The 18,717-nt window shown below is 39.5% G+C and overlaps 1 protein-coding gene across 1 annotated transcript in view; it reads right to left on the bottom strand.

The window, feature by feature from the left end:
• Nucleotides 1-1,860: 1,860 nt before the first annotated feature.
• LIPT2 (lipoyl(octanoyl) transferase 2) overlaps nt 1,861-18,717 on the bottom strand; it is a 76,389-nt gene continuing 59,532 nt past the window's right edge. Inside the window, exon 3 of the mRNA XM_044072682.1 lies at nt 1,861-2,467. The gene's annotated coding sequence lies outside the window, so the exon portion shown is untranslated. The remainder of the gene's footprint in view (nt 2,468-18,717) is intronic.

Genomic DNA, 18,717 nt, shown 5'->3' on the forward strand with positions numbered 1-18,717 from the left:
ATCTGCGCATTCTTCCTTGTACTCTTCATGTGTGCATGCTGGCCCTGCCTATGGTGCGCGAACTGTGGTCCTTGGCTTTATTCTTGTTGCAGAAGAATTCTAAGAATTATATTGTGCAACATGGCACAGTATTTTTGTAGAGGTGGCAGTGTCATTCTGCAGGGGCACCACCAGAGGTGTGCTGACGATGGAACCCTGATTTGAGCAATGCTCTATAATATTTCTAGTTTGAGCATCTGCATCACTCCAACCTTACCAGGTGGAATTGTGTGGGTTTCTTATGGGTGCCATTAGCCAAGGTCCCAGTGCACAACCTGTATCCTCCTCTGAATGCCCCTGTGAAAGTCACCCCTAGCAAACCTTACATACAGGGCACAGGTGTGCCATACATGTGAATTGTGAAAAATGCCAGGATTACCTGCACATGCATTGTAAATGATCCATTGGGCATTACAGCCAACCTAACAGTTAAGGGTATTCTTTTCTCTCACCAGGTGGGGCTTATATGAGGGTGTGTGTGCAGTATATGGGCCTAAGAGCTTCAAGGAAATGTACTACAGCACATAAATGGTTGCATGGTTGTAGCTCTCTCCTCTGAGGTACATAGAAACTAGATAGGACAACCCTTAACATGTTAATCCAGAAACCACAGAAAAAAAAAAACAATGAAAAATCCACAATGAATGACCAGTACAGAACAAAAAAAAAAAAAAAAAAAAAAAAAAAAAATCAGAACTCTAGCGCCTCGACTTACAAAGCTTCCAGGAGAGGGCACACACACAAAAGCAAAACCATTATATATTACAAAGAATTAGTAACCATCATTAATTACCCAAAAAAACAAACAAAAAAGTTGTTGTTGTGTCTTTCGGCTTTTCCCGGTAGGGGTCGCCACAGCGGAACTCCGGTCCGCTAATGATTAGCAGTTGATTTTTACGTGACGAGTTGCCAGCCCTGACGCACAACCTTCAACGAAGTTATGCCCATTCACGCATGTCTCAACGCAGAAGACGCTCTATCTGAGAGTCGAACCAGACAGCGTCTTACTGTGAGGAGACAACGCTACCGCAGCACCACCACCATGGCCAATACGCTTATACAAGACATGTCCAGTTGCATTCTTTGTTCAAACCAGCAGGTGTCATTGTACCAGGTTAGTCCCACTAGACTAGTGGTATCTTAAAGGGAGACCCAAATTAGTATTTATAATGAATAGGACAAATTTTCCAGGACAACATGAAAACTACCCTACTCTAAGCACCATAGAGCTTTTACATCCATCTGAAATACCACCAACGCTAGCAGATGACGCTTTGATTTAACATCGCATCTGAAGGATATACCAGTGAAGTGACTAGAGTGTTCATCTTAATTAGGGAAAAAATGGAATGAAGATGGTATGCTCTCCTTTACAACCACACTTCTTGCGGACATCCTTGGTTTAAAAGGACATTAGCTAGAAAGCTATAATTTTTTTGAGTACAAAAAGATATTCTACCCATGTTCTTTTTGATAAACTAGGCAAAAAAGTGATTCTATCCAAGGAAGCATTAAAGTTGATATTTTCTGGAACAATCAATCAGTTGCCTGAGAGTGGGGCAGTTGCCAATTTTCTCCTACGATTAGAAGACTGGACAAACCACAGAAAATAAAATTAAGAGGATGTATTTAGAATTGCCAAAGTTTGTTTTGCTCATGCTTTAATTGCTAATAGGCTTCAAAGCACATCAACTGTTTACTTAAGATGGCAAAAAACGAACATGGCACATGGTATAATCAAATGTAGGTTAATTTTCAGCTATGCCCCCTTCCCACTAGCAGACTGCTGAAAGACTTATGATCTTCAACACAGACAGATTAAAAAAAAAAAATACATTTAATTTTGTAAGCAGAACATTTAGAATTAGCAAATATCTGCATCATATGTTGACAACATAAAACAATTACAACAATAAATCCTATGTAACCAAGTTTTAAAAACTTGCACACTATGAGAAACTTTTGCGGTGCAGATAAATTTAATTGTTATATATTTGTGCTGCAAAATACTTCCTGCTTTTCACAGGATTACAGAATTAGAGTTTTACATTGTCCTGCAATGAAACATATGAAAGTTACATCGGAATAGTAAATTACTTGTACAAAAATATAAATATTCAGCATAACATATCAATTTATAAACATCTTTATACCATACTGTCATTGAGTAGTTAGCATACCTGTGAGCAAAGACTGGACAGTGTAAAAAAAAAAAAAAGCATTTGTATCAGATTTGTCTGTGTGTAAACTTATTACCATAAATCCCATATAAAGTGCATAAAACTTTCAAAACAGGCCTACAACCCACAGCCAATGGTATTCAGTTATTATGCAGACAGGTAACACATTCTTATTTCTTCGTTCCTTTTTCAAAGAATGCAGCAGGGCATGTGGCAGCTCCCTCTTCCTGGCTATAACATGAAGGCATCTGAGGAGAAATTAACATTCTGTCATGAACATCAAAGTTTGTCAGTGGTGCACTGCACTTGTACAACAATGCTGCATCCAGTTCTAATTTAATGAAAGCTATATACATATTTACTATACAGTTGGTTCCACACTAGACAAGGCACAAGTACATGTCAGGCTGTGCATCACTTATGCCGAACTACAATCTATGACAAGAATCCCCCCAAAAATAGCATTCACGTGGTTTTAAATGCAAAAAGGTAACAATTTCAACAATAGAAATGCTGATGTAGCTACTATGGGGAAAAAAAAAAAAGTGTTTATTGACATTTGTTTACCAGGGAAGTCTGACTGGGCACAGGTGCCCTTTTCAGCAGAGGCCCGAGGAGAAAAGCTCCAAGGTAGCCTATTTAATACTATCAATATTTACAACAAATTTTATAATGCAGTTTCAGTGAATACATAGTGTAATAGTATAATAAAATTTCTATGGATATTCACAAACATTAAATTTACAAACCTTGTACTAAAACTTTATGGACAGAAGAGTGATGCATAAGACCAGAGTAATTTAAGAACTATAACAGAGTGAGGTTTTACAGGAGATAAGCAAGTATGAGTGTTAACAGTGAAGTACTGATGGAAAAGTAATTTGGTTGTGCCAATCTACTGTACTTAAACTACTATAACTACTACAAAGTGAGGCATTAGAAGGGGATAAACAGGTTCATTGACTGAATGCTTTAAAGGGAGGTATAAAAGGTGATGAGTGTTAGAGAGCAGGCACAAAGCCAAAAAAGTTTTTAGTAATGGTTTGAATGGATAGTGTGCGACAGACCCGATTTATACTGGAATTTTTTTCAAGTTCTAACTAAATTATGAAAACAGAAACTAACCCCAGAAGCCCTTTGTCATTTGTAGATGGTAAGCAGTTTATTATTTGACTGAAGAGGACAATGGAAGATAGTACTGGAGTAGGAATCGAACTGCTAGGCAGGCAAATGGGCTATGGATGATTGGTGAGCAGAGTACAAGACAACTGGTGAGGAAGCTTGAGCCAGTTAATGGTGTTTTTAGCTCTAAACAGTAGTAGGTCCAGTAAAGTTTGTTGCAAGCAAATCTAGCAACTTTGTGATAGCAGTGTTCAAGGTTAGGCTTGTAGTTCGGTCATGACACAGAAGAGAGGCAAGTGGCAGCTAGAGTTACCTTTGCAAAATCTGCAAAGGAATATCTCTACTCTATGTAGTGTGCCTAGTCTGTGCCTAGTCTGATGGGTTTTCTTGATGTTGCTGTGGATCTAATTTAAGATTGTCATGCCAATGTGGGGTAACTTCAATCATGGTAAAATTTAGGAAAATAAATTTACAGTTCTTTTAATGGAATGGGATTTTGGAGGGAAAAAAATTAATTTTTTGGGGGGTGGGAGTGGTTAGTAGCAAGCGAATATCCCGTAGCCAACTTTGAGACAAAAGACTTCTTGAGTAATTCTCTATGTATTAGATTATTGGAAATGCATATTCAGGTAGAATCATCAGCATATTGTGGGACAGAAGATTGCTCTCTACATTTACATAAATTGTTAGAGAATATATTAAAAAAACAATACAGGGCAGAAAATGGAGCCCCGTGGCACACCAATATTGACAGGAATGGACAAAAAATAGAATGCCATTTAACAGACTGGTATCTATTGGTTAAATAGTTGGTAAACCATAATATTGTGGGTTGTGATAGCCCACGGGAAGACCACTGGTAGAGGAATTTCGGTGACAGACTAGATCAAAAGCTTTAGAGATCAAGCAGTACAAAGAAAACAAGCTTGCCTTTGTCTCTGGCTTTGTTAGTATTTGTGAAACTTAAGGCCGTGGTACTGCTACGGGCGGGTCTAAAACCATGCAGTGTGGCGATTAGGAACTTCACCTGAAGAATATGTTTAAGAAGTTGCTTGTGAATGCACTTCTCCAGAATTTTTGGCAATGGGGATAGTATAGCAAAAGGTCTGAAAATGATTAAATAAGGTTCCTTTCTGAATGGGGATGAATTTGTTTCCCTAGAGAAGGAACTTATAATTAACAGATCAAGAAATCACCCCTGGGCTTCCGGATATTGGCAAAGGCTCTTGCCACCCCCATAGTGCCTTTTTTAGGCAAGGCTCAAATTCTAAACCTACCACCCTAGAACACCAAAAAGGAAAAAAAATGAAGGGTAATGCTGCTCAATGCCAGAAGTCTCAATCTCAAGATGCACGCACTCGAGGCCCTTCTCAATATGGAGAACATCGATGTCTGTGCTGTGACAGAAACCTGGTTCAAGGCTCCTGAGAGCACCCCAGCACTAACAGGTTTCACCTCATATCATGCGTTCCGGCCCCAAAATCCGGACAACACCAAGAAAGGAGGGGGGGTGTCCATATTCATAAAGGACACCCACACCTCAAGGTTGGTGGCAACGCACGATGCATCGGAGACCATCCTGGTGCAATTAACCATAGGCAAGACTGCTCTGCAATTTGTAGCATGTTACAGGCCACCCTCTCAAACTCAGGAACCTCACATGGCCTTCCTGAAAACATTGGAGGGGATAAATGTATCTCCAAACACCATCATACCAGGTGACTTCAACTACCCTAATATAGACTGGGAACACTACTCCAGCCCGAACACTCTAACCCAAAGATTCCTGGAGTTCATAAACTCAAATGCCATGGAACAACTAGTCACCATCCCCACAAGAGGTGAAAACATACTTGATCTCATCATCACGAACATGGGATCAAAATGTTCAACACCAGAAGTATACCCCTCACTGGTGAGATCAGATCATAAACTAATCTCGCTGGAGGTCCTCATCCCGCCCCACCTGAAACGAAAAAGACCACAGTGAAAAACTTCTCAAAAGCCGATTTCACACTTCTAAAAACTAGTGTGGTCTCCTTTAAGGCCCCTGAGCCAGTGGTAAACATTACTCAAACCGCTGAATCACTTACAAATGCCTTCTACCAGCACCTACAGGACTGCATGGATCAGGCAATCCCAAACAAAACTAAGACTCTCTGTACCAAAGGCAAGCGTCCAGTCTGGTAGACCCCAGCCATAAACAAGCTCTACAACAAAAGGAGGAAGCTACTACAAGATAGAGCAAAATCCTTGAAAGGTAAGACGCCTTTGATCATTATAAGTAAAAACTAAGAGCTCTCATAAAATCATCCAAGGCAAATTTTGAGAGAAAAATCGCCAAGGACTCTAAAGACAATCATAAGGCCTTCTTTAGCTATGTTAGAAACCTAGGAGGAAACTCCCAGATATGCTCAGAATTAGTTCAAAATGATGTGAAAATTACTGAACCTACACACATTGCTAACATACTGGCTGACAGGTTCAGTGCAAACTTCTCCCCTCCCCAAAAGGAGAGATATCTATTCCAGAGGATTGTAGCCCCCAAACATCTCCAACGCCCAGGTGAGAACTGCCCTCACTAAGGCAAAAACACAGCATCCATGGGACCGGATGGTGTCCCCGGCTGTGTGCTTCATGAACTCAACGAGGAATTAAACCCACAGTTAGGACAGCTGTTTAATCTTAGCCTCACCTCAGGATACGTACCCAAGGAGTGGCGCACGGCGACTGTGGTCCCACTTCATAAGGGCGGTGCCTCCACAGACCCTGGAAATTACCGCCCCATTAGCTTGACAAGCCTTATCTGCAAAGCCATGGAGAGGATCATAATGGAACTCATAAATAAAGACATAGGGAACTTGCAGACTTTGGATCCAACCCAGTTTGGCTTTGTCAAAGGCAGATCCTGCCTCTTAAACTTGGTTGACTTTTTCGAGACAGTCACCAAGGCCATTGATGAGGGAAAGGCAGTCCATACAGCCTACCTTGACCTGGCAAAGGCCTTCACACAATACCCCACTCAGGTATCATCGAAAAACTCATCAGCTTGAATGTAAACCCATACATCACAAGATGGGTTGCAAACTGGCTAAGCGACAGAACCCACAGGGTCAGAGTTGCTGGAGCCATGTCAGACTCAAAGCCTGTCACAAGTGGTGTCCCACAGGGCTCAGTCCTGGGTCCACTCTTGTTCGGCATCTACTTTTCTGAAGTACAAGCAAACACAGGAGGGTTATGGCTGACAAAGTTTGCAGATGACTGCAAACTGGGCCATAGTCAAAACACATCTGACAGATATCCTCCAGAAGGGCCACACAGAAACGGATAACAGGTGCCAGAGCCATGGCCTAAAGTTAAACGCCAAAATATGCATAGTCATACCCTTCAGGAAAAACAAGGTTACCCCTAGCTACCATATAGATGGCAATCCACTGAGCACAGAAAAAGTCATCAGGGATCTGGGGACCCAAGTTGACAGTAGCCTTCGCTTGACACTCATGTTGCTAAAGTAGTTAGGAAAACCTTCTATATCGCCCACCTGATCATGAAGGGATTCACATCTAGATCAAGGGAGGTCATCGTCCCCCTGTACTCATCACTCATTAGACCTATGATTGAGTACAATGCCCCATTCGGAATGTATCTGACCAGACACCTGATGCAGCTTGAAAGGCCCCAAAAGTTCCTCACCAAAAGGATAAAGGGTCTCAAAAATATGTCTTATGCTGCCCGACTGAAAGAACTCCAGCTCTATTCAGTCTCATACCGCTTGCTCAGAGGTGACCTGTGCCTGACATATAAGGCCATGTCAAACCCAGATTTGATGAATATGCTTCACCTCAAAAATCTAGATCCTCAGAACCACAAGGGCGGAGACTTAAACCTTGACACGGTTATAAATAGAACGTGCTGGAGGGACAGATTCATCACCCAGAGACTCCCTATGCTGTGGAACAAAATCCCGGTACATGCGAGGCAGAGCACCTCGCTGGCCTTGTTCAAGAGGAATCTTGACCAATGGATGGGAGATCGCAGATATACCCCAGGGATTACTTCAGTGTCACTGCTTGACAGAGGCACAGAAAAATGATAGGCATAGTTTTTATTCAAACTAAAGGGGTGGCGAAAGCCACATAACTATGGGCTAGGCTTATAAATGCCCTTGGGCAGATAGCCTAGTATGAACCTATGAACCTATAGGCTATGGAACTGACAGCCAGCTTGAGGTATTGTTAGAAAACTATCTAGTGAAGGAGAACAGGGTTTCAGTTTCAGTGGCAGAGATTTGATATAGGAGGTTGGGATGGGTTTTAGGGGAAATAGGGAGTGTTTGTTGTCTCAGGAGAGGGCATGCCAGGATTGGTGGGGGGAAAAATCTTTAGTAAGGGCTTTAATGCTTTCTATAAAATGTGTGCTGAAAAGCCATTTCGGAGGGAGTGTTATTAGGGGCAGGATTAGGAGTGGTGAATGTTCCAGGGTGGACTAAATCAACACAAGACCAGAATTTCTTAGGGTTGAAGATGGATTTAGTAAGGGGTTACAAAAGTAGATTTTGGCTGCGATAATCTGTCTTTTAGTAGAGTTATGTAGTTCTTTTAAGGGGTTGCAGGTGTTGGACAGATCTATATTTTAACTAGCCTTTCCAAGCTCCCTCTCTTTCATACATTAGGTGCCTGCTTTTAGTGGATAACCAAAGAATATGGTTATTCTTTATTCTTTTTACTCTAGTTGGAGCCAGATTATTGAAGGTTTACAGGAAAAAGTTAGTTAAATTTGTGTACAGCTTCGTTGAGTGGATTATTTTCCAGGACATACCAGCTCAAGGTGCTTAGTGTTCTGTTAAATGTGACAGGGTTAAAATTAGTGAGATTACTGAAGTTCTAAACAAGTGTCATATCACATGATGAGTACAGAGTCCGTCTGCATATACAGGGAGGTGATCGTGGAGGAAATCAGAGTGGTGCCAAAGGAGATATAGTTGCTGAAATCTGAAACAAACATCCAGTCAAGTTACCAAAAGTGACCAAAGAAAGACTGTGAAATAAAAATCTCCGTTCCACCAGGACAGAAGCCAAGTCTTTTAATAAAAATACAAGTCAACCATAAGCGCTTTTGTCTGCTACAAGGCAAACTTCCTCAGATAAAATCCCACTGGTACAGATGTTTTTTATATATGAAACCTCCCCTTCAATTAAGATCCCAACAATTTAGAAATTGTTAAAGATACACCGAGTCTCAACAAAATAATTCTCAACAAAATAATACCTTTTACAGCTTCTGTAATTTACACATAATTCCAACTGATGCAGTGAATAAAATATATATATACAATAATAATAAATTGTATCTGCATCGTGGTAATATACATGTTAAAAATTATAAGAAAAATTATATAAAAAATTGTGAATATATATATAAAATTCAAAAACATAATTAAAATTAAAAAAAGGTTCATAATGAACTGTAATGTTTTATGAATCAGCTATAAATTCTACGAATCTTCAGCCAAACTGTTACTGATCAAAAAACCAAGTGTTTATTGAACAAATAACCAAGATACTATGCTAAAATAGACCAGGGAATGAGTGGTGAAAAAACATTGTGTCCAAAAGGACCTAGGTTTAAGTGGCAAGAAAAGCATTACTAGGATGAGGTATACACACCTAATTTCCGGAAATGGTTACCTAGTAAAATAAATTTGTAAATTGTAGATCTATTTTGATCTATTAAATCATGATGGGTACAGAGTCCATCTGCATATACAGGGAGGTGATCATGGAGGGAATCAGAGTGGTGCCAAAGGAGATATAGTTGCTGAAATCTGAAACAAACATCCAGTCAAGAACTGAGCTTCTGTTTTTTGGACAGTTGTTAAGTGTGGGAGGAAACGAGTTGAGTCAATCCAAATAGGTTTAGGTTACTTGATGGATATTTTGTGGAAATATCTGCCAATAGAAATTAACGTCACCCAAGATCATCTTTTCACTAGAAATTGTACAAGATCCAGTTTACTTTTTTCTAGGGTTACATACATAGTTACTTATGGTTTAGTTTACTAGGGTTACAGCATCATTACATGGGGGAATATACAGTACTATAATACATAGTTACTTATGGTTATTTAGTTTAAGATGGGAAATGATGAGTTCACTATTTTGGAATATATTTATTGTACAGTAGAATTTCAAGATAATCAGGGTATAGTAAAGATACTCCACCACTTTTTTTTTTTTTTTTTTTTTATTGAGTTTTATCTATCTGGTGTACTGTGGGAAATCCAAGCATGGAGTTCTGAAATTTTATTATATATGCTACAAATAATGAATTAAAGCAGTTTAGGCAAGTTTGAGAAAGGGGGGTTGCATTTTGATGGTTTTTGTAATGGTGTGGTTCCCCGTTTTTGAAGGAGATGGATGGGCAGAGTAAGACTAGGGGGGTTGCTTGGGATGAGTTTAAGAGGCTATTGGTAAGTCAGGATGGAAGAAGGAGCAGGAGCTGGGATTAATATCACCACATAAGGGGTAAGAGAGAAAATATGGTATGTTTTGCAAGCTTGTTTTAGTTTAACTAGCAGTTTTATTTTGGAGTGGTATGTGTATTCATTTGAATATGAAGTAAAGGTTGGGCAAGTCTTTGTATATACTAAAAGCCATTAGTGGTGAACACAGTGGGAGAAACGTTTACAAGATTTACTGATGTATGGCAAGTTACAAGGTAATAAAACAAGAGTAAGGATGCAGTAATGTTTAAGAGAAGCATGGTATGTACCTTTGTTGAGAGACATGTCAGAGAACATTCATCTAGAACACTGGGGTTTGAATATAGAAGAGTAGGAATAGATAGCAGAGTGAGGTGGATGTTTTAACTTGTGATCACTTTGGTTAGTTATTGAATATGACACAGGAAAGAAAAGTTAAAGGGCTTAAATGCAGACTGATGTTTTAGGAATTGTGTACATTCTTGTGCGTTGAGTATTTCTATATTTGTGTGTATGCCTTTAACATGGGTGGGAAGTAGGTGGAGTACAGGTCCTATTAATGTAACTTCATGAGGGGTGGCTGGGGAATCGGGGGATGAGAAGCATAGTGAGGAAACAACCCCAACACCATCAGGAGCCTATTCGTTATGCTGTCAGTGGAACAAATTTTATGTAACAGGAACATATGTCTAACAATGATTGGAAGCACAAGGGACGTTACTTCAGACTGCAGTTACAGTAGAGCTGTTTTAGAAGTAAAGTACTGCAAAACTCTATGATCTACAGGTTTTCCTCAGACATTTACAGCAAGTACATTGAATACAGCAAAGTTTGCAGAGAGGCATTGAAAAAAATGAATTTGGCTGAGAGCGTAAACAAGAGTATAACCAATTATCTGAAGGAGAAAAAGACCAGCCAGTAATATAATAAATATTGTTTAAGGTTGTAAGCATGGGTTCTGTGGTAGGACACTGCACTCTCACTACTATTATAAAAACAGACAATAAGTAGAACTGCACTCTCACCATTATAAAAACAAATATGTAGAACTGCAATCCACTATAAGCTTTAAGTGAAGACTAGAGGCCCTAAACATCAAGATCACAATGGTACACTCAGAGTTCCCTGCTGAAATAAACCTGTGTGACTGAGCCAAGAACTCAGAGCAATAGTCACGCTTTTGTTTTTTGTTAGTAGAAAGGATGGTGTTTGAGAGGACACACGTGAATTTTAGGAGTGAGTACACTGTGTCTTGTAACAATATGAAAAGAGGAAAGGAATAAAATCCTTTGCCTATCTTACCAACCATGGTGCAAGAAAAATGGAATAAGAGTGCACCTTCAAAAAAAAAAAAAAAAAATCAGAAAATTGAAATAATGAAATATCCACATACGTGAGTTGTGCACTTGCCATTCTGGTTGACCCTCTGTTCACATACTGTAATATGATGGTCTAGTCACCATAGGTTTCCTTTCTTCATCAACATTATACTCCCCTAAAAGCTCAAGCACCTCCCCTCTTTCATTAATGTACTGGTTCTTTCTCAAGAAAGTGTGTAGCCAGTGCAATTTTGACAGGACAGATGGATTGTGCTACACTGAGCTTTAAGAGCATCTGGTTCTACCTCCAGATCCGTGCTCAGGTGACAATTTGGATAGGAGATAGGTTATAGGTTATATTGCAGTATGTGTGTAGAGGGTCAGCTGCATCTGTTGTAGTCAAGAACATAACTTCTGCATCCAAGTTAATCCGGTCCCCATACTGTAATATGCTGGACCAAAGTCTCCAGCAGAACAGGATGGTCTCAGCATAATGCCCTTCAAAATGATGGCACCAGTTTACCATTGCTCATGACAGGACACTAAACATTTAGCCGAGACACGCAGAGAAGATCATGATATTGCAGTACATGCGTTTTCCAGAAAACGGTTTTGAAAAAGGCTATATACCTTGCAGAGTGCACATTAGGCTTGGATGGCAAGGGTTTAGTTACTTGAAGCATAACAAAACATAATAGTCAGCCACTTGGACAATGTTAGGGGCAAATGAATGAAAAGCATCACTTCATCTCAAATGCTCAAAGTAAACAGAAGCAGAGTTTTATGCGAGCATCCAAATGATGCCATTTGAACATTCCTTCAAGTACTGGGGAAAAATACTAGAAAATTAATGAATAGGTTAAGGCCGAGTTCTAAAGGCACCTTAGACAACACTGGAACAGCCCTAAACACTACCTTGTCTTTGCCGAAAATAAGATATGGTAGTGCTTCAAGGAGAGAGCAATCAGTTCTGACACTCTCCTGGATGAAGTAGTAGCAAGTAGAAAAAAAATCAATCCATTTTTTTGCTGCAGTTTCAAACATGGATGAAGTTACTTTTTTGATAAAATTCAAGTCCGGGTGTTGATCCAAGCTTTGTAAAGGTGGCTTATAAAAGAATACTCCTTTTAAATTTTCACATACACACAGAAGTCAAGGAGGCATGTTTAATGCCTTAAGTAGAAAGTGTGAAATCTGATGGCAGAACTTAAACTTTGATTGAACAATATAGCTAGAAAGCAGAGTATGCAAGCAACTGGGGTCGGAGAAGAGTAGAGTATAGTCCTTGTTGACACCAAGAAAAGAATTTTAACCCCTTGTCTTAACACATCTTTCTGATAGAGGGCTTCTGTGGGGCTAAAAGTAACTTGACCATCTTGGGTATGTAGTCTGGGTCCCTCACTAGGATGTCTGGATGATGCTTACCCAGACAGATGTATTTGGAGCCTGAGATGAGGTTCTAAAAGGTAGGGACTCCAAGTAAGACCAGAGCAGTAAAGCCAAAGGTTTGTCAAGGTTCAAATGGAGCCATAAATGATTTTGGCTATACACAACTTAGCTTACTGCATGAATTTCAATATAAAAGGTGTTTGTAGGATGAAATAAAGGCGACCTGGGGCAAAGTGACGAAAAGTGCAACTCTTGGAGTCTGACCCAGAGGATGAATTGTGCAAGAGAAGTTGACTGTTTTGGTGTTGGTAGGGGAGATAAAAATATCACAGCATCAGAAAGGATCTGCTAATTTTGTCCACTAATGAGATGGCTTGTCCCTAAAGGAGTGCAAGTATTAGGATGTGCTGTGAGTTGATAGTTGTGAGAGTATGGGACAGGGCTACTTGACAGAGGGGGAAGATCCAGTTCCTCTTCACTTGCTAATATACTGCACCACACTGTCCAAGTGGGTGGCTACTGCACCCTGGAGAGGTCCTGAAGTGCCTGCAATCTTAGCAGGACTGCCCTCACTTCCAATATGCTGATGTGTGTGTGGGCTTGCCACTAATTCCATGTAACCTGAACCATCTAACCCACACGGTGCCTCCCAACCAATACAGAAGCATCAATGAATGTCAGAAGGGGGGAGGGGACAGTAAGTTTGACAGATGAAGCATCTATGGATTTTGACTGACTCAATTCTGCCAGTCTTGTACTGCTCCTATCCTGTCTGTAGAAAGGACTGCTGGCATAGATGTAGTGCCAAGGTGGCATTCTATTAAAGTTGGCTTGCTGTACTGGCTTTGAAGTTTGATTTCTGGAGTTTCAGATAATTCAAGGACAGGCATAGGTGGAGCAAATATTATCTTGCTTTAAGAACTCCTTTTGAGGTTGCAGCTATAAACCAGTCACCCAGGTACAGAAAAATCATTGTCCCTAGCAGTCAGAGATGAGCTGCAACTGCAACCATGCCCTTTGAAACACCCAGTGCTAGAGTCAGACGGGCAAGGTTCTTGACTGATGATTACTCCTACTTGGAAGCATAGAAACCTCCTTCACAACTTGGCTACCTTAACATGTAGCACATCCAATCACCTTCAAGTGGACAATTAAAGACAGACTAAGTCATGACCATTTGGAAAGTTGTTTCCTTTACAAATTGCTTTAATCAGAGGTCAAATATGGGTCTGTGTCTCTTGGTCTTTTTGGGCACCAAGAAGCTTGAGTAAACCCTGGATCCTTGCTGGCCTGATGGGGCCTCCTAAATTGCCCTTTTTGTACTAAGTCTGCTAAATCTTGTACAGCCACTTTTTTTTTAGATGAGGTGGAACATCTGGAGGTGAGGACTGTGTGGTCTGAGCCCAGGAAAAGGCTATTAAAAACCCTGTTGCAATTTCCCTGACCCAATTTTTTGGGGTTCAGAGTAGCTTTTTAGGGGCAACAATGAAATGCAATACCAGACTGCCTCCAGAGGAGAACGTCTGGTAGCCATCCAAGGATTTTGTTGCCTGTTCCTGGGAGAAAGTCTGTAGAATCCCCCAAGTCTACAAACCACCTCTGCCTGTAGGTCAGCAGCCACTGAAGAAATGTAACACACATCCTTTGTGGATTTTATCTCCTTTCTGGTTGTACCAAGGTTGTTGGGATTTTCAAACAATAAACTCTGTTCCTTTTTGGTTCTTTGCAAAGGATGTCTGTCAGGCTGAGAACTTGACTCCCAACAACCATAAGCATCTTGCCTTCTTTCTCATTCTCAAACAATTATGTCTTGACTTCTAGCAAGAAAAAGTATGGACCAACTGAAAGAGGCACTCGCAAAGGTCACCCTGAAATGATTGGCAAATAAACAGATCCTCAGCCAGGTCTGCTTTCTGAATACTATACTTAGATTAGCTGCTCTACCTGCTCCATCTTTGACATTATGAAGCAACCGCATAGATGGCATGGTAATTGCGTTCATATTGACAACTGGTGCCTGCAGTTCTTTTCAGGTATCGCCATGGGGCAACTTCCCGAGGAATTCTAGGTTTTGTCAGCTTTCATTTCAGTTTCCTTTTGTTGAAGGAGTTGCTGTGGGTCAGGCTGGATTTACAATAGACAAAAACGAAAACAAATGAAAACATACTGTTTGTTTTGAGGTGGAATTCAATTTATTCAATTAAAAACACATTTTTAAATTGAATAAATTGAATTCCACCTCAAAACAAACAGGGCATTTTCATTTTTAGTAGTATTTGGATGGTTACTGGATTTACAATAGGCATGACAACTGCTTTGTCTAAATCAGTGTGCTGGTTTCTCAACAGGTAGTGTATACTTTCTAGCGGCGATGGCTGAGGAAGAACAAAACAGTTGGATTGGACTGTTCATCTTAAGAGTGCCTTGAGTTATTTAAGCTTTTAGTCTCCTTCCCTCAGAGAGACTAAGGAGTATGTGAAATGAGCACTAAACTGTAGCTGTGTACATATACTTTTATTCTCCAGTGAATTTGTAGGACCTATAGTATCTTGACTTTAGATATATTCCAAACATTGTGCCTGTCCATGTCGTATCTGAACACACAAACAATTCAAAGCCGAGAATGCTTCCTTAACAATAGGTTTGCTGTGGAGCTAATCATTCAAACCCATTTAGAAAACAGGTGTGGAGTTTAACAAAGTCAAGGAGATTACGAGTCCCGATTAATTTCCTGCAATAAGTCAGTAAGAAAGAAGCTGACCATTATTCTAGACAAGTAATCACCTGATGCTCACTGTTAGGACATTTCTAGCCACCGGATGACGGCCTAATCAAGGATTTTAAGCAATCCAAAAGGTAAAAAAAACACACTAAAGAGACAGTATGAAAATAAAACAAAAAGACGCAATATAGATCACACCAAAGAAAATTTAATAAAGAAACCATTCGTCCATATAAGACTTTTTCAAGCTGACATACATTTTTTTTATCCCAGCTTTTTTAAAAACACAAAACCACCACATATAGTAGAAAAACATCACATGATCTAACAAAGTCAAATGACTAAAACATTAAATGTTTTCTTTTTTAAAAAAAGGCAACAAAATCTTCCTTATTAACTCAAGGTGGATGGCAGGCATTCAATTTTACTTGCCAAGAATATTCTCTCCATCCTAGTTCATCTTCAACATTAAATAACTTGTCATATATTTCATCTACTATAAGAAATTTAACTTTGCATCTCCCCCTTTTATAATGTTTTGCCAAAGCATTTTTATTACCGTTATTCACTGCACGTTTGTGATTATACATATGTTCATATCATTGTCAGATTTGTAGTGTACTTAGTGAAGTGCATTTTATGCAGGTTGTACATCTAGAGAATTTATATAAACATATGTATGAACACACACATGCAGTGACTATTGGCGGTGAAAAAAATGCTCTGGCGAAACATTATAAAAAAGGGGAGATGCAAAGTGATTTTTAAATTTCTTGTAGTAGATGCATTTAGCAAAGTTAGAAAGAACAACCCAGATCACACTCACCTTTATGTTAAAAGCTAAATCAGAATATGGGCAGAATCAGAATATGGGCAGAAATAAGATTTGCTGGAGTCCAGTTTCCATCTGTGTATTCCTGTTCTCTTACCACTGGGCTAACAATGAAGAAATACTACAAAATGTTGCTGTTTGTGAAGACTATGAAGACTTCAGACAAGACAACTTTATCTTAGGACTATGCAGGGGGCATTGTCTGCCAGGCAACTGAATCCCCTGGAATGTGAACTGCAGATAGTGTGTTGCTCTTGAAAACACACTCCCAAATTCCAATGCTCTCTCTGCAAAATGGGTAACAGCAACTCTCTTCATGTTGAGGTACAATGCAGCTGCCATACTGCCTGAATAAATGGATATATGGCCCTACAAAATACAGCTCTGCTGAGATGGGGGGACAGAAAGTGTTCTCATCTTCAGTGTGAAAGTTTGATTCCTGTCTAGACCAGACTCCTTGCCCTAGGTACCTCAAATGACTAATACACACTAGCTTGTTTAAAAGCAGAGAACCAAATGGCCTTCAAGAAGAAAAGAAACTCATTAATTTATATACATTTCAATTAACCACAATGAACCCTTAAACCTACAAGTTAAAATTACAAGAACACTCTCCAATTTCTACATTTAGTCCATATAGGCTACAAGTCATACTTAAAACTGGAGTTTGCCCTGACTCAATTATTTTAAGCATATATAAAGCGTTCTTTACAAAACGAGGTACAGCAATGGGAGAATGTTTTGCTCAGACTTGCGCCAATCTTGCTATGACAAGTTTTGAGTAAGAGTACAGATACCCCTTCCAACAAGATGATTTCGTACAAGCTCTTACAGATTTATTGATTTGTTAATTACAGAATCAAGGGAAAGTAATTTAATTGAAGAGTTTCTGGAACATTTACAGAACAGATCTGGTTTTAAATTTATTAATCACAGAGAAGCACCACATTTTTTTTATATTAATCTTTTCGTGAATTTAAAAACATTTGTGAAAAACTACAGCTTTATTTTCTTTTTTAATCACAAAACTCTTATCACTAGAAGTGAGTTCCTAATTCAGTAGTGTTTAAAAAGTGTTTTGTTTAAATACTAAATTTGAGATTTAGAATATTTTATGTACAACATAAATTTGTACATTTTTACATGTATATGCAATGCCAACTACCTGGGGGTCACTTGACTTGTGTTGTCAAAGCCGGGATCATAACTAGTGCTTCAGCCTTCTCTCCCAGCTTAACCTGGCCCTGCCGTGGCCCCAAAGGGAGATAAAGATATAGAACACACACCTAGCACACATGTTCACTGAAATTCCGGCTCTTTATGCATAACTATAACCAACTCCTTCCCCCCAAAAAACTTCTGGAAATTTGTACTCTAGCTTTCAAACACTGCATCCTTAGCAATATAACAAAAATCAAGTTAGATCTTCACAGTTCCAACAAATGCTCATATCCTAACAGACAGAAAGTGCTACTGAAGCTTGTAAATGCTTGATCATTCATATTCAGGCTATACCCCAATAAAAAGTAGTATCTAAACCTGTCAAATATACTTGGGAAGCATGGGCAAGTTTAAAAAAGCCAATTAGAGTCATTAGTCTAGTATTACCTATGAAATGCAAATGGTAAATTTAACAGCACAAAATCTTTGCACAAAACAATCTTTGCAATGGTCACATTTATTAAATTCCATAAGTCAAAATAAACACAGTAAATACTAAGTTTTTGAAATATTCTGTAAACAATAACTTTCTTGCCGCGTGGCCTTTATACCCGAAACTGCAGAGCTATGTGAAGTGTGTGCCGACATCAGCAGAGCCAGCAGACCCAGACTTTGGACGACGCGATCTATGGACTGCCGTGACAAGGACAACATCATTGTTAGGTCTGGATAGCCATACCCATTTGTCAGCAGCATTTTGCCATCCAGCCATGGGCTTTCATATGAGGCCAAGCAATGTTGTTCATTGCTTACTTGTTGAAATATTTAGAGAAATACAGACACTATAAAAAATGAGTATCTGAACACCATTTAACATCCTTTTCATCTGCACTATGCAGAGATCAACTGGCATTACAGTTGACCTCTGCCTAGTGCAAAGGTGGAAGTCAACTAGCAATGCAGCTGTGTTACCCATCATGTAACAATCAATGTCTTGTACATGGCATAACTTTGAAATATGAAAAGGCAATACAGATGCCCAGAAGAGTGCCTGGAGGCATCAGAAAAATGCCCAAGTAGCAGCCACTGCTCTGGCCAAGTGTCATAAAACTTTTAGTGTGATTAGTCAACCACTTAGTGTGACTTGATACAAGGGTTCTAAACTAGAGAAATATAAAAAGATAAGTGGTTCTGTTCAAATTCTGAGTATTAACGCCAATGCAATGCAACACATTCCTCCCTACATAATTAGGGAAGAAAGAACATAGGCACATGGATATACTGATCAAGAATATTCACAGTGGATATATTAAGTGTAAGAGACTGGGTCTTCAAAAGGAAGCTTTAACCATGTGAAAAAATGAGGTAAGAAGGGTTTGTGCACAAGGCTTGGAATTCTGCAACACTTCTGGATGAAGTAATGGCTACTACAGAGGACTCTTCCAAGACAAGAACGTCAAGTTTGCAATTGC

Source organism: Protopterus annectens, chromosome 5.part0, assembly GCF_019279795.1.
Source record: "Protopterus annectens isolate FY-2018-M chromosome 5.part0, PAN1.0, whole genome shotgun sequence".
Taxonomy (NCBI): Eukaryota; Metazoa; Chordata; order Ceratodontiformes; family Protopteridae; genus Protopterus; species Protopterus annectens.